Below are 15,269 nucleotides of genomic sequence, written 5' to 3'. Positions count from 1 at the left end.
CGGCCCGAAGCGGGCCCCGCGGTCGCGCCGGGCGGGGGAGTGAGCGAGAGCTCCGGGCTCCTTCCCGGGCTGCTCGGCGGCCCTCGCCTCCTGCCTGGCCGGAGGGGCGCAGAGGGCGGCTTTGCCTTAGGGTGTATCTGTTCCCATCGCCCCTCGCCATCTCCGCCCAAACTCCATTCCCAGGTCCCTCTTGGGTCCCCCGGAGGCGCTCAGCAGCAGGGCAGCCCCAGTTTCCGCCTGCTGCCGCCGGGGGCCAAGTTGCGGCCAAACACGGTTCTCCAGAGCAAGCTCCCCGAGTCCCAGCGCGAAAGGGTCCGAAGATCCGCACTGCAGTGGAGACCTGCAGAGCTCGGAAGACCAGCGACGACAAATATGGTGTGAAAACAAACCAATGGAGTTGGGCTTTTTATCCGAATGGTGCAAATAATTTCTTCGGTAGAAGATCTTAGCTGTATAGAGCCGGCCTAAGCGCTTAAAAAAAAAAAAAGTACCTATTTTCTCCCAATCCCCCCACCCTGAATAAATTTTTTTTTACCTGGGCTACCTACCAGTGTAAGTAACAGCTTAGGCATCACGCTTGTTGAACCAAGCTCTGCAAACTTTCCTTACAAAAATACTTTGCATTGATTTTTAAATTTAAAAATTTTAATTTTACATATATATTTTTTACAAATTTCCACACACAGCATTGATGTTTTGATTTTTTAAAAACGATTTTTCAAGTAAACAGTCTGATTTTTATTAGTTCTAATTATGTGAGAAAACTTTGCATTTTAATTTAGTTATAAGGATTGTGTAGACCAGACCCTAATAAGCCAGAGATGTAATTCATTTAAAATTTTTCAACATTGTCCATTATAAACTTTTATTACTTTTATTTAAAAACTTTTCTTTAAATTCAAATACTACTACAATAATGATTTCCTGATTTTAATCTATCTTTAAAAAAATAAGTAGGGTATGCTAAAAGAAAGAATTTAAAAGTTACATTAAAAAGGAAAGTAGGTTTTCCTCCTGCTTCTTATCTCAGCTCCCCTTTCCAGAAGCAACTATTTTTCCCAGAGTATCCTTACAGAGGTGTATATAAATATAGCCCTTTAACACAAATGCAGAATGTCATACACACAGCTTTATATTTTGCCCTTTATGTAAAAAACATGCACTTTAATGATGGTTCTATATGTTTATTAATGCTTCTTTGTTTTTAATGGTTCTGCTTTATTGTATGGGTGTACCTTAATTATTTAACTAGAAGACTATTGAGAAATATTTGTTTCCAACTTGCTTCCAATTTTCTTTTCTTTTTTCTCCTTGCACATGATATACACTATTCTGCATATATGTGCAAATATATTCGTATGATATATTCTTAGAAATGGGTGGTATCAGGCTGGGTGAGGTGGCTCATGCCTGCAATCCTAGCACTTTGGGAGGATCACTTGAGGCCAGGAGTTTGAGACCAGCCTGGGCCCTATCAAGACCCCATCTCTACAAACAACAACAACAACAACAAAAACCATATATATATATATATATATATATGAAAAGAAAAAGAAATGGGTGATATCAAAGAATTTATGCATTTTTACTTTTCTTTTAAAAGTAACATCTTTTATGTTGAACATACTTTCAAGTTTTAAAGCAATTTGTATGTTCTTTTCCAGAGAATATACAAATTATGTTTATGTCCTCCCATTTCCTATTGTTTTTCGTTATTGTTGTCGTTGTAGTTTCTTACTAATTTGTTTTCTTTTGGCAAGGTTCGAGCCTATAATCCCAGCACCTTGGGAGGCTGAGGTGCACCGCTGGAGGCCAGGAGTTGGAGACCACCCTGGGCAACATAGTGAAATCCTGTCTCTACCAAAGAGAGAGAGACAGAGAGAGAAAGGGAAGGAGAGGGAGATTAGCCAGGCGTAGTGGCACTGAGGCTGTAGTTGCAGCTACTCCAAAGGCTGAGGCAGAAGGATCCCTTGAGCCCTGGAGTTTGAGGTTGCAGTGAGCTATGATGATGCCACTGAACTCCAGCAAGGGCAACAGAGTGAGATCTTGTCTCCAAAAATTGTTTTTAAATAAAAATAAAAATTTTTGTTTTCATGATATTTTGCTAAAATGTGAGATTTTGGCTTGTTTTGTTTTCTGACTGAACACCCAATGATGTGCTTTGGTTTTGTCAATAAAGATTATACTTAGGAGCGATGTAAAGTCCCCGCTTCTATAGGAATTGGAGTTTTCCCGACAATTGTTTCCTGGAGGTGCAGGACAGAATGGAGGAGGTGTGGAATGCAGACTATTGCCTCTCGGAATTTTTTCCTGTGGAATTCCTGCGTTATTGGAAAATGAGAAGAGGTTTGTTTTTTCTTAATCGTTTTCTCGTCTTCTCTCACTCTCTTTAAGGTTAGAAGACACGGGGAAAGTCCCAGGTTGGACTCTGATGGAAAAGGCTTGAGCAATACCGAATCACGACCTCAGCCCCCACGTCACCCACTTTCAACCCCAGGGCAAACTGCCCCTCGCAGGTTACCAGATTGCCACACAAGAGCCCCACAAAAACCACTAGAAGGCAAAGAACTAGAGAGATGGGGCCCCTCCAGGCACCTGGCAGATGTGATGATTCTCCCTTCTACCGGGGTGGCAGTGGGGTGTTTGTCGCCTTGGCCTCCAGTTTCCAGTGAACTGAGAGGAAGCCGCCAGCTCTGGGACCTAGTGACCGCCAAGCGCTTAGGTTCTCTGAGGACAGGGTACATAGGAGTGGGGCAGCAAGAACTAGGCTGGGGCCGGTGGGCCGGCGGGCTGGAGTTGAGGGCGAGGTAGGAAAGCGAGGAGTCAGCGGGATGGGGTGCGAGGGGCTGCAGAGGCCGCGTCTCGCTCCCCCAGTGGCACCGCACCGAGAGTGGAACCCCGGCGCTCAGCCACCGCCACCAAAACTCCGGGCGGGCGCTCCGCGTTCCCAGGCTCGGTAGCAAAGTCAGCCCTTTTCAACCGCTCCGGATTTCCCCTAGCGTGACAAGGACCCATTGCCAGCGTTTTGTTGGGGGGTTATGCTTCAGCCCCGCATTCCCGCCACTTTCCTGAATTCTTTGGAAGACAGAACGGTTTGTGCCCATTTATCCTACCTGGGGCACAAACAACTGGGCAAACAAAAGAAGCGAAGGCAGATCTTTAGAGGAAAGGTAAAGAGAGAATTCGGACCTCGAAGAACTTCATGGTACAGATCCAGGGAGAGGAAATCGCTGACACACACTGAGCGGGCACTGCGAGCTAGAGCTAGGGACTCGCCAACAGCTTCCAAGCCGGGACCTTCGGGCGCCTTCAAACGCCTCACTGCAGAGTTCGAGGTTTGAAACCAGGATAGACTTTCTCCAAGGTTTTGTTGAGTTTTACCCCTCAGAATTGTTGGAAGTGTAGTATGGAATGGGTCAATTGAATTTTAAAGTTTTTGTTTAAAAATTATTCAGATAATGATTTACCTTTTTTTTTTTTTTTTTTTTAAGCCAAAGACCTCTACCAGGGGTGGCCCGAGAGTCTTTCTTACCTGATTTCTGACCAAACGACATTTAACTTTTTGGACCCATTATCAGGTTATTTCAGGTGATAAAATGTTCTGATTTATCCAAATAATTGCTTGAATTAGTGTAAACCACACTCTTGTGCTTACGATGTCTGCTCCTGTCTAGAAAGAGAGGTGGCGCTTCTAGGAAGAAAAAGCTCCCCATTCCCACCACGGAGACCCTCTGCTCTCCCCTGTGGGTGCCACTTCCCTTGCCTCCACCCTGCCTCTCTGCGCAGAGCTTCTCTTCCAGGGGTCTCTGCCGGGAGTCTTCCCTTTCTTGGGAGGTAGGGTTGGGGAAAGAGCTGGGGAGGGATCTAAGGGTGGAACCAGTGTCACAGGAGTGGTGGCAATAGGGGAGTCTGAAACAAACAGCTGCAGGGAGGGAGAAAGACCAGATTTCTAATGGCGGCTACCTCCACCCTGGACAGATGGTCTGCAAACCCAATCCTCCCCTTAACTCATACAGACTTTGTCTACACTCCAGGATACCAGGGGAAAACCAAGCTCATCCTGATGCTTCCCAGCAACTGATTGTTTCAGCGTAGATGCTGTCTCTTATCAGTGTGGCCCCCACTTGTTTGTGAGCAAGGTCTAAAAGAGCAAAGAGACAGGAGAAGCTGAGAGCAGTGTTGGGTTACTCAGTCTAAGTGGACAATCCAAGCCTTCCCTCCTCCCCCCATATTCGGGGTTGTGCTGAGAGGGATTTTGACCTTCAATTTCTAAAATCATTGCTGAAGTTCTCTGACATCAATTTCCTCTTTCTCTCCCTTAGTTTTATTGTTTCCTGGAGTTCTTCTGAGGCAGTGCCTCTGCAGGCAAGTGCATCGTGGTGGGGGTAGAGGGTGAGAGGACACTATTTTAGACCAACTGAGTGCCATGGAAAGTTTGCTCTGGTCTAGAAGCCTGGAGGAGGGGCGGGGCTGGAATGGAGGGGTATACAAGGAAAGGCTGTGGTGTAGTGGAGTCAGGCTGCCTAGGGAAGTACAGACACACCTCCAGGTGACCCCTCAGCCCCAGGTCAGGGAAAGGACAGGCAGAGAAGTCTAGCAAGGCAAAGAACTTAACGATGTTTGGCCGTCTGGGGGCTTATCAGTGAGACAGGGTCAGGTGGGGGCCAAGGTGACACTCTGAGGCAGACAGCGGCCAGGGTCCTGGCAGTGCAGGTGAGGAGGGGCTGTATGGGGGACAGCCTGCCCCACTAACCCAACCTGGGACAACACAGCAACTGGGCTGTGGGGTGGGCGTGCCTTTTGGAGCCTCTATGTAGAAGAAAACAGAAAAAAGGGGTGGCTGGAGAAATATTAACCCCCTTGGGGTTCTGAAGGGGGAGGACCTTGTAGGAAATGGATGAGAAGTTGGGGCAGCCGCTATTCTTTCTTCTTCCCTTCATCCTGGACTCATTTCCAAATCCCTTGAACCCCTAATCCCTGGTGGGGGTGGGTGGGGGTGGATGAGCAAATTCTCCTCTGCCTCCTGACTCCCCGTCCCCAGGGTCCCCAGGGGTGAATAAGAGTCGCTCAGCCCAGCTTTGGGGTAGGGCGTGGGTAAAACTGGAAACCTCTAGTCATTCACCAGGGAATGCTCCAGGCTAGTTTTTGCTGGTTTTAAGTGAATTGGGCTGGGATGGAGCAGATTACATGCTTCCTCAGCCCTGAGCCTCAATCCTTGGCAGGGGTGGCAGTGACGGGGTGGGCTGGGGTGGAGCAGCATGCAGGGCCCCCTTGAGTTCTTCCCTGGTCTAGTGCATCCAGGCCTGGCTGGTGCCTTTGGGAGGAAGGGGCTGGTGGAGGTAGGGGTGCCTAGGAGGCTGGGGAGTTGCGGGGACATTGCTTGGCCTTGGCTGGGGGAGGTGGGGTTTCCAAGCCCACCCGCAGCCCCTCACCCTCCTCCAGCCTCAGGCTCCGGCCCCATGGGGGCGGGGCTCGGGTGCCTCCCTGCTGTGAACCAGGCTGCTGCCCTCTGCACCATCCCAGCCTTGCTCTGCAGGGTAAACATCCTCTACTCTTTGGAAACTGGTGGGACGAGAAAGTTGAGGGGGTAGCGAGGAAAGGAGGGAGGAAGGGAAGGATTCCAAGAGGAGGGGAGGTTCTGAAATCCTCTCTTTTTCTTGCCAGGAAACCAGCAGTGGCCTTCCAAGGGGGCGGCCACACTGCCTACTTGGGGCCAAGGAAGGAGCATCACTTGGGGCATTCTTTCTCTGCTGAAGAAGGGCCTCAAACGGGACTATGGACATGGTGGGGGAAGCTGGAAGGGCAGGGTGGTGGGAAGCAGGAGTGGGTAAGTTCCAGAACCTCATTTGTTGAGAATCACCTAAAGACATTTCTCTGGAGGGAACCTGGGCCTCTGGGAGGGGTTAGGGGAACATGCAGGCAACTTGCCCCAGGGTAAGAGGGTAAACCCCTCTCCTTAGGGAGGAACAAACTTTAAGAAAATGGCTATCGTGGCTACTGTTTCTAATGTAGAATATGGTTAGGAGGGAACCTGTGTTTTCTCCCATTTCCAAGCTGCTCTTGGGCGGGAGGCCCACAAGGCAGAGGGAAGCTGTGGGGTCAGATAGGCCCAGAACACACACCAGTCCCACTCCACACCAGCTGCCGTCCCTAGCAATGTCTTCCCTTCTCTGAGCCAAGTCTCCTCATGGATAGAATACAACTGCAGAGTTAATGACGGGACCAAATAATACAGTGGCATGCCTAGCACTGCAGAGCCCAGCACTTAGTGATAACAACAACCAAAACAAGTCCCACCTGCCCCAGCTTCCTCCTGGACCTTGTCAAGGCCAAACTGCATGTGTCACAGAGAAACCCTCAGCCACTGCCCCTCTGCCCAGTCCCAGCCAAGTGACTAAAGAGACTGAGAGGTGAATCAAAGAAAAAGGAATGGGTGTTCCAGCTCCACTCTTCTCCACAGCCCCCCACCAGAAGGAAAGAAGAAAGGAAGGAGAGAGCTCACTGCTCTTTCTTCTGGCACCCAGGTGCGGTCCTCTTGCAAAGGGGCAGCTGGTGTGGCAGCCACACTCCTCCCAGCCTGTTTTCTTTGCAGATAAAAAAATTGAGGAGAGCAGCCTGGCTAAAAGTTCTTCCTGGGTTGAGGTCATCGGAAGACCTTCCTGGGAGCTGGTCTCTTCACTAGCTGTGACCTGGACCCTCTCAGCCTCAGTTTCCTACACTGTAAAATTGGCATAATGGCTATTCTCACTGTGTCTTCCTCAGGAATTCTAAGGGGAGCAGTGATGGAATGGAGGTGACCACGCTGGAACATGCAGCTGTGTTCGGCCCTGTGGCCTTACACTGATGGCCACACCAGAAACGAATTCCGTGTGTGCAGTTCAAGTTCAAACCACCGTGTTCTGGGAAGGGCCGCGCTGAGGTCCCGCGTGGACTTGGAGTCAGTCTTGACTGAGACACATACCGGTTTACACCGCCTCTCGGGTCCAGTTTTCTCCCTGTAAATGGGGCTACTAAAGTGGGTTTAGGGATGATAAAGCACGTAAAGTGCTCCGCCCCAGTGCTGGGCACGGAACTGGGGCTACGCAGACAGCAACGCCGCTCATCGGCGGGGCGCACCGGAGGAAGCCCATTTCCCGGCTCCCTCGGGGACCGAGTGCACCTCTGCAGCTGAGGGCATCCCCTGGGGCGAAGCAGGCAGAGGAGCGAGGGAGAAGCGCCTGTTAAGGGGCGGCCCTGAGCATTTCCCCTGGGACCCCTCTCCCACCTCTTCCAGCCTAGCGCCGATCCCCTGCGACCCGGCTGGGGCGAAGCCGGGCGTCTCCGCCGGGAGCTCTTTGCCCCGCGCTGCCCGCGGCCGCGGTGCCGTCCCGGTCCTGGCGCGTCTAGGCGGCCGCGACGGCCGGAGGCACCCGGAGAGTAGCCGCGGACCCGGGATCTTTCTCCGCCAAGCAGCGCGGGGCTCGGCCGTGTCCTTCTGGCCGCTTGGAACAGCAACTTGGCCTAGGCGGTGGGGAGTGCGTCCTAGTCTCCGATTCCAGACAAATTCGCCACGATGGCCTTTCGCGAGCGCTCTTTCTCCAATAGTATCTCCAACTCGGCCCGGAACAAGCCTCATTCTTTTGTGGAGACCCCCTCTCCCACTTCACCTGCCCTCTAAGTCCCCTTCAGGGACGCGGGAATATCACGCCTTCCACCTACACTTTCCCGGGGCCCTTCTGATGGATGGCGTTTTCTGGCAGGGTTGCTATAAGCAGCACAAATGAAAACGCTAGGGAAATGAGAATTGGTTAATCTGCTCAGAGACCAGTGAATAATTCTGCTCTCCTTTTTCTGTCCCTCTGTCCCTGCAAACAGAGCTTTTGAGAAATCATTTATTTTGTAATCAGGAAATCTGCTGAGAAATGGAGACCAGAAGAGAGCATCCTATCTAACAGCTGGGTTTTCTTCTCTCCGTAGGAGTCTAGTCCTTCCATTAGATATGCATGTCGCCACTGTGCATCTCTCCCTGAAATATAAATGTCCCAACCTGGTGGCAAGAGGCAGGAATTTTCATAGGTACATTGGGCCCTAGAGACACTGAGTGGTGGGGATTATAAAGGGGCCTATTCAGGTTATATTCAAACATAACCAAATTAGGACATAAAAACAGCAGGTCTTGATTCAGATCTTTCACATTTAAATAAGGGGGGAACACTATTGAAATATCTAAATAATTGAAAATATTTGTAAACATGTTCTCACTGGGCCCCCATTTGTGTTGCCGGGTGTGGTAGACAAGACCAGGGATGTCAACTAACTGTTTCCTGATTTGAAAAGAAAAATAATCCCCTCCCTCCTTTCAGTCTTTGCTTCTTAGCTATAAAATGGAAAAAAAGAACCCATGTCTCATTTAGACTGTGAGGGTTCCGCCGGAGAAGGGGCTGTGGGAATTGACATGGGGAATTGGGGTGGAGAGGTAGGAGGGTGGAGGGAATGAGAAATACAGCAGACACTAAGTCAGAGGCTCAAGACTAACCCCTGGCTCTGTGTCCTTGATGCCCCTGAGCCTCAGTTTTTATATCTGTAAGAGGGGGATAATATTGATCTCACAGGACTGTTGCGAAGAATCAACAAAATAATATATGTGAAAATGTTTTCTCATTATCAGCCTTTCTTTGGCCTGGGCCAAACTGAAAGGAGACCACGGCAGGCAGGGCAGAGGTCCAGCTTGGGCTGGAGCCCAGGAATGGGTACGAGCTTTCCCATGGTTATCTGATGCCATAACAAGCAGGGTTAGCTGGCTCAGTGTCACCCTCTGCCAGATCCAAGGGGAAGTGAAAGTCCATTGCTGCGGGCCTGTCTCATCCCCTGTTTGCTTTGGCCATGTTGTGATGGTCTTGCTGGCTTTGCCAACAGGATTTAGGTATTTGCTTTCCCGCCTGGCCTGGCTGCTCGGGCAGCTGGCATTCTGCTCCTGATTATCTTGCTGGCTAATGTTGCTCCCGGCAAGAGGGAGTTGTCTCAGAGTCGCCTGCTCCTGCCAACTTCCTGTTGCTTCTGCCCCTTTCTCAGATGCATGGGGTCCTATTTTACAAAATTATTATCACAAGACACCTAGTCTTGGGAAAGCAGGTAGTGGAGGGATACCACAGCCTTTCCCTTTAAAACGACTGCCCTAAAAGCACATACTCAAGGACTAAGAGGAATCAGGAAGTATAGCGGGAAAAGAAGTGAGCCAGAGAGCCAGAGAAACCAGGCACCGATCCTACACCTTTAAAGGACTTGCTGTGCTTTCTACGCATCTCTCCTCATGCTTTCTGGGGACAATAGTTGATACTGGGGAGTAAAGGGGATCTTTGATGAAGATCACCGTAGATCCGTCAGAACTCGTGGTTGGGGAGCACTGTGGCGGAAGCATGATAGGCAGGTGCCTGATGGGAAGAACATGTGCTCAGAACAATCACAGCCCCTCCCATACCCAAGGTAACTCACGAAGCCTCAGCCACCTCACCAGCACAGTGTGCATTCAGGAGACATGAAACACCCTCCATGTGACACACTGCCACTTGGCTTTCCCAGGCTGCTAGTTAATGACTTAGAGTCATCACTGGAGAATGCAAAATAATTGAAAGCAATGCTTAGTAAATTACAGTTTCAAGGTCTTCATTGCCTTCCTAACAATTTGCAAAACCCATTTTATTGCTTTTTTAGACTCCTCGAGTTGAAATACCACTGTGTGCTGTAATTAAGCTAAGTGACATGCCAGCTGTAAAGACAAGGGCTGTGAATGATTACATTCAGCTCATGTAATCATACAGTATGGGGGTGGGGGTGGGGTGGGGAGGATGCTTGCAACAGCTGCCAATCTTCCCTCCTTACACTTCCTGCCATGATGGAAGGAATACTGGAGTCTGAAATCACCTGTTTAATGCTAGCAAGAAGTTTGACGCCAGCCTGTCTGAGGTGGGTTAGGGGCTGTCCAGTGTCAGGATAACCCCAAACCTGGCTATGCATCAGAACTCCCTGGGGAACTTTTAAAATCCAAGTCAACCTCCTCCTTCTCTCACATTGACTAATTAAGTCTAGACAGAGCCACATGTTTTTTAAGCTGCCCAAATAGTTCTGATCCTGGGGATCAGAGAACTTGCCCAGTCCAAGATGGCTATCTTTAACAAATCAGAAACAATTATTTTTGCACTTGGGAACTTCTCTCAGTGTTGCTCTTTTAAATCCATCTGGGGACAGGTACTCATCCAAGTACTTTAAGAAACAGATACCTTGACCTCTATCCCCCCAAAGCTCCTTCTCCCAATGTTCCTATTTTCTTTTGGGGGACTCAGTTCTTTTGAAGCCTGCTCTATTGTTCCTTTCCCTTTCCCATGCATTCAGCTGCTAAGTTCCAGCTCTGGGATGTTTTTCTCTACCTGCCTCTCCTCCTCTCCCACCTTCCTGGCTTTATTGAGGTATATCTGCCTCCTTTTCTTTCCCGACAGCCACCCTGATAGAGGCTGCAAGGGCTTGAAGACTGGACCATTGTATGAGCCTCCCAGCTGCTCTCCCACCTTGGGTCTCTCCCTTTGCCAAGCCATTCCACCAACTGCTATCAGATTCATCTTCCTAACACTAAATAAAATCTCTCATTCAAAAACCTTCAGTGGTTTCCCATTGCCCACTGAGTTAGGTAAATACTTCCCAGAATGATATTTTAGACTCTCCACAATATTAATTCATTTGGTAAATATTTACTGAATTCCTATTATGGACTAGAAGGGACTGTGGGAATTGACATGGGGAATTGGGGTGGAGAGGTATTCCCAGGCTAAAACTTGGGAATATAAATATGTAAAGAGGCCAGGTGTGGTGGCTAACAACTGTAATCTTACACTTTGGGAGGCCAAGGCAGGAGGATTGCTTAAGCTCATCAGGAGTTGGAGACCAGCCTGGGCAACATAGCAAGACCCTGTCTCTGCAAAAAATTGGCTGTGCATGTTGGCATGGGTCTGTAGTCCCAGTTATTCTCGAGGCTGAGATGGGAGGATCCCTTGAGCCCAGGAGTTAGAGGCTACAGTGAGCTATGATTGTACCACTGCACTCCAGCCTGGGCAACAGAGTGAGACTTTGTCTCAAAAAAAAAGTTTGTTTAAGATATGGTACTTTCCAGTAGAGAGACAACCATACAAACAAATCACTACCACAGGGAGTGACATGAATGAAGGGCGCCTGGCTCTCTAAGATAGTTTCTTAAACTACCTTTCTAACTTCATCTCCCAATTTTCCTTTCTGGTCCAGCCACATTAGACTAGACTTTACCTCTTGATCATGTTCAGGGTTGTTTTTACTTCTTCCAGGCCTCTATACCTTAGTTCACACCTTATATCCACTTTTTATAACTCTTATTTATTCTTTCCTGCCACTACCTCAAACATCACCTCTTCCAATGAAGTGGATTTGGTCCTCCCAGCTAGGAGTGAGGGTGTTCCTGTTTCCTTCTCATCTACTGACTTTTTTTTTCTTTTGAGACAAAGTCTCACTCTTGCCTGGGCTAGAGTGCCGTGGCATCAGCCTAGCTCACAGCAACCTCAAACTCCCAGGCTCAAGCGATCCTCCTGCCTCAGCCTCCCAAGTAGCTGGGACTATAGGCATGTACCACCGTGCCCAGCTAATTTTTTCTATATATGTTTTTAGTGGGCCAATTAATTTCTTTCTATTTTTAGTAGAGACAGGGTCTCACTCTTACTCAGGCTGGTTTCGAACTCTTGACCTTGATCGATCCTCCTGCCTTGGCTTCCCAGAGTGCTAGGATTACAGGATACTGACACTCTTTTTTAGTAGCACTTAACTCAGTCTAGTCATCTATGGACCTGCCTTCCTCCACTGTTTACTCTACAGGGGCAAGGACTGCCACAAGCAATTTTTGTCCCCCAGAAGCATTCAACAAACAGTTGCCCTGCGTAGCCCTAAGGGTGAACAGGGGGAGGCCTATTCTGTGGGGCTAGGAAGGCAGCCTGGCATTTTTGCCTTCTCATTGGATAACCCGGAGCTGTTAAAGCCTCCAGTCAGGACCCGCTACATAATTGAGTGGATCCAGTGCAAAATGCAAGGGTACCTTGTTCAGAAATTATTCAGAATTTCAAGATGGTGGCAACAGAACGTTAACCCAAGTGCAGGGCTCTTCTAAGTGCACTGCCCTGTGCGACTGCATGGATTGTGTGTGCCCTGTCTAGGATGAAAGGTGCTGGCACCAAAGTGTTCCACAGAAAGACAAATAATTCTGACTTCACCTTATTAAGAAACTTTTTCTTTTTATCAGCTCAGAAACCCTTGACTGGCTGGGATTAGTGGCCAGGGAGAAAAGGGGAGAGATGTAGAGCTTCTGGGAAGCCCCATTCCAGCAAGTCTTACATCTTTTGCTTGGGCTGGCAACCTGAGAACAACCAGGGGAAAAGTGGCCTCAGGTTGGTCTGTTTTGAGCCTTGTGAATGGCATCAGGATAGGGCCAGGGAAGTGGAAGTTGAGGCGACAATCAAGCCTTTACTCGTCTGCCTGTGGTAACCAGGCCTGCTTCTTCTGCCATCCAGGAGGGCCTTGACTGACTACAAAGAACACTGTACCAGGACCCTTGAGAGCCAGGCCCAGATGGGGATGAAGACGTTGTGTACATGTGTGTGTTTTGCAGCTGGACACAGATGGCTTGAGTCTAACGTTTCCATTCAATACCTTGGATGATTAAGCTCTTCTGCCTAAGGGATACTGTGTGCTTCACGCATCCCCAACTCCCCTGACCTCCTTGAGGCCAGAAATCTATCCCATTGGGAGCCCATAAGGCAAAGCTGGGTCAACATGCTGAAGTAGGAGCTTGTCTTCTGACCTCACTTCTTCCTCCCCTGCCCACACTTCTCCAAAGCTCTCATCAGGGATCCAACTCAGGGAGAGCAAATGAGACAAAAATCTTGGATCCCATTCCTGGAGAGGGCAGAGAGGGAACTGGCAGCTAAGGTAAGATGTGATGCCTGGGGTCTAGTGAGGCCCTGTGCTGGGCAGAGTCAGTGGAGCCACTGTCCCAGAGAAGGCCATCTCAGGATCTGGGCTCCTCCAGAATATTAACCACTTCGGTACGGCGCTCACCAACCGCGAAACCTCGCCCACGGCCGGCACTCACAGTCCGCGTGATAGTGTGTGCTGTGCATCGACAACGAATCTGTTTTGCACTTGTGTGATGAGGAAAGTTTTAAAGCACTGAAAGCTTGTTTTACTTTACAGGCAGCTTTACTTGTAATGTAAATCAGAATAGGTAACATATACATATATGTTTTCATTGCGTTATTTTTAAATGTTCACAATTTTATTTTGATAAATGAAAAATTAGAAAAGTTGTATCATGGCTGTCGGCTAAAGTCGAGGCTCAGCTGTGCGCCTTCATATCACGGCTGTCAGCTAAAGTCGACGCTGGGCTGTGTGCGTTCATCTGTGGCTATCGACTATAGTCGACCTTCGTACCGAAGTGGTTAAAGTCAATTAATTGGCAAGGAGGGCGGGGCCTATGATACACCATTCACCCCAAAATATTCTTCAAAGGCTCTGCCACGTATTCAGTATAACTGGAGCTTTCTTAATGAGAGCTGTTCAGGAGAATTATCTCCCCCACCTACCCTGCCCATTCTCCCTCTGAATCAGGCTCCTCATCCTGGCATTGAGCATGGCAATTTATTTTATTAATGAATGTGAGGCAGGGCAGGGAGGTGCATGATGCCTGCATGTGGATAGGAGAAAGACCTTCAGGCTGGGTACTCTTGCCTCACCTCTGCCTTCGTCTGAAACATGACTCTTCCCTGGGGGAGTGTTCTGGATGGTGGTGCCATGCGAGGGACCCAGAGAAGAGCCACAAGTAGGGCAACAGGGTGAGTCCTGGGGCAGCACCCATCAATGTGCTGAAATCTCAGTCAAGTAGCACTGGAGGCCAACTGTGTGGGCACAGAGGCAAGGCTGTTAGCCTCAGTGCTGCTGGTGGGAGATATGTGTAGGACCAGGACATCTAGATGAGGAAATGAAATTTTCAGTTGATTCTGTGAACACCGGAGACACTGTGGGAAGAGACAAATCATTTCCTGCGAGTAAGAGGTAGTAAGGAAAAAAATGGCAGAGATACAGCCTGGTTCTGAAGGGGAAAAAGAAAAAGAACTTTCTTAGATTTTCCTTTAAAATGGCCTCTGGAATATTTAAGTCAATTAACTCATCATCAACATTGCTATCTAGTGGATCAAAAGGTGCTTTGGTGATTCACATCGGCAGTCACCAGAAGCTCATTTTACCTACACAACATTCATCTTCTTGCAGGCTTCCTGCCCCAAACATTTGATAGGGACCATTTAAGAGCTGCCAATATGGCTGGCTGGAGATTATATATGATAGTGGTTAAAGAGCTGTGCACCCTCGGACAAGTTACTTAACTTCCCTAAGTGTGGTTTTCCCATTTGAAAAAAGAGAATAATAATGCCTCGAGGGCTGAGATAATATATGCAAAGCTTTTAGTACACCAGAAGCAAGTTTGTTTTGGTCCAGTCCATGCTGGGCTCATCACCATCATCAGTACAATATCACCATCATCACCATCATCACCATCACTGCAGCTACCATTTATTCCGTAAGATACCAGGTACTCCACTTTACCAAGCCACTGAATCACCATTAAAACCCTACAACATGGGTTATTTATCCCATAGAATTCAACTGGTATACAGACCTGCACCCTGGGCTCTGTGACCAGCCCACTGTGAAAGTGGCTCCAGAGGCAGGATGGATTATAGTGACATGCAGAAAAATGGAGGAATTTGTCAGGACTCCATTTCTCACGTGGGTCAGGACAAGGCTTTTTGTCCAGGGTCCATGACTTGTGTGAGGCTGAGCAAGTTATTTAATGTCCTCAAAACCTTGATTTTCTTCACCTGCAAGCTGGGGATCAGGTAACAACACCTGCCTTGCAACTTCACAGCAGCAACATGAGGATTCGTGAGATACGGTCTGGACACCTGACATGTGGAAGGTGTTAATGCTATGACACTGACCAAGGAAAGCCCTGATCCACAACTGGGACTTCCGCCTGCTGCTTCTTCTCTCCTTCAACCATTATTTATGATGTGGAAGCCCTCTTCCCATACCAAGCTGTGCTCCATTTGTGAATCAATGCATTGGTAGATGGGCATTCTGTTGTATGTAATTAGTCTTCTGTGAGTTTATTTTCTTATATGTAGTCCTTATGGTCTGATTAGTTTGGAGAGAATTTTCAGAAACCA

At 48.7% G+C, this 15,269-nt stretch overlaps 1 protein-coding gene across 1 annotated transcript in view; it reads right to left on the bottom strand.

Annotated features, from left to right (window-relative positions):
* Window positions 1-13,669: 13,669 nt before the first annotated feature.
* The window catches only part of TTLL6 (tubulin tyrosine ligase like 6), a 31,284-nt gene continuing 29,684 nt past the window's right edge, over window positions 13,670-15,269 (bottom strand). Inside the window, exon 16 of the mRNA XM_020281112.2 lies at window positions 13,670-14,060. The gene's annotated coding sequence lies outside the window, so the exon portion shown is untranslated. The remainder of the gene's footprint in view (window positions 14,061-15,269) is intronic.

This window comes from Microcebus murinus, chromosome 18 (assembly GCF_040939455.1).
Source record: "Microcebus murinus isolate Inina chromosome 18, M.murinus_Inina_mat1.0, whole genome shotgun sequence".
NCBI lineage: Eukaryota > Metazoa > Chordata > Mammalia > Primates > Cheirogaleidae > Microcebus > Microcebus murinus.
The sequence above is the reverse complement of the archived record's forward strand: the minus strand, read 5'-3'. Positions and strand labels throughout refer to the sequence as shown.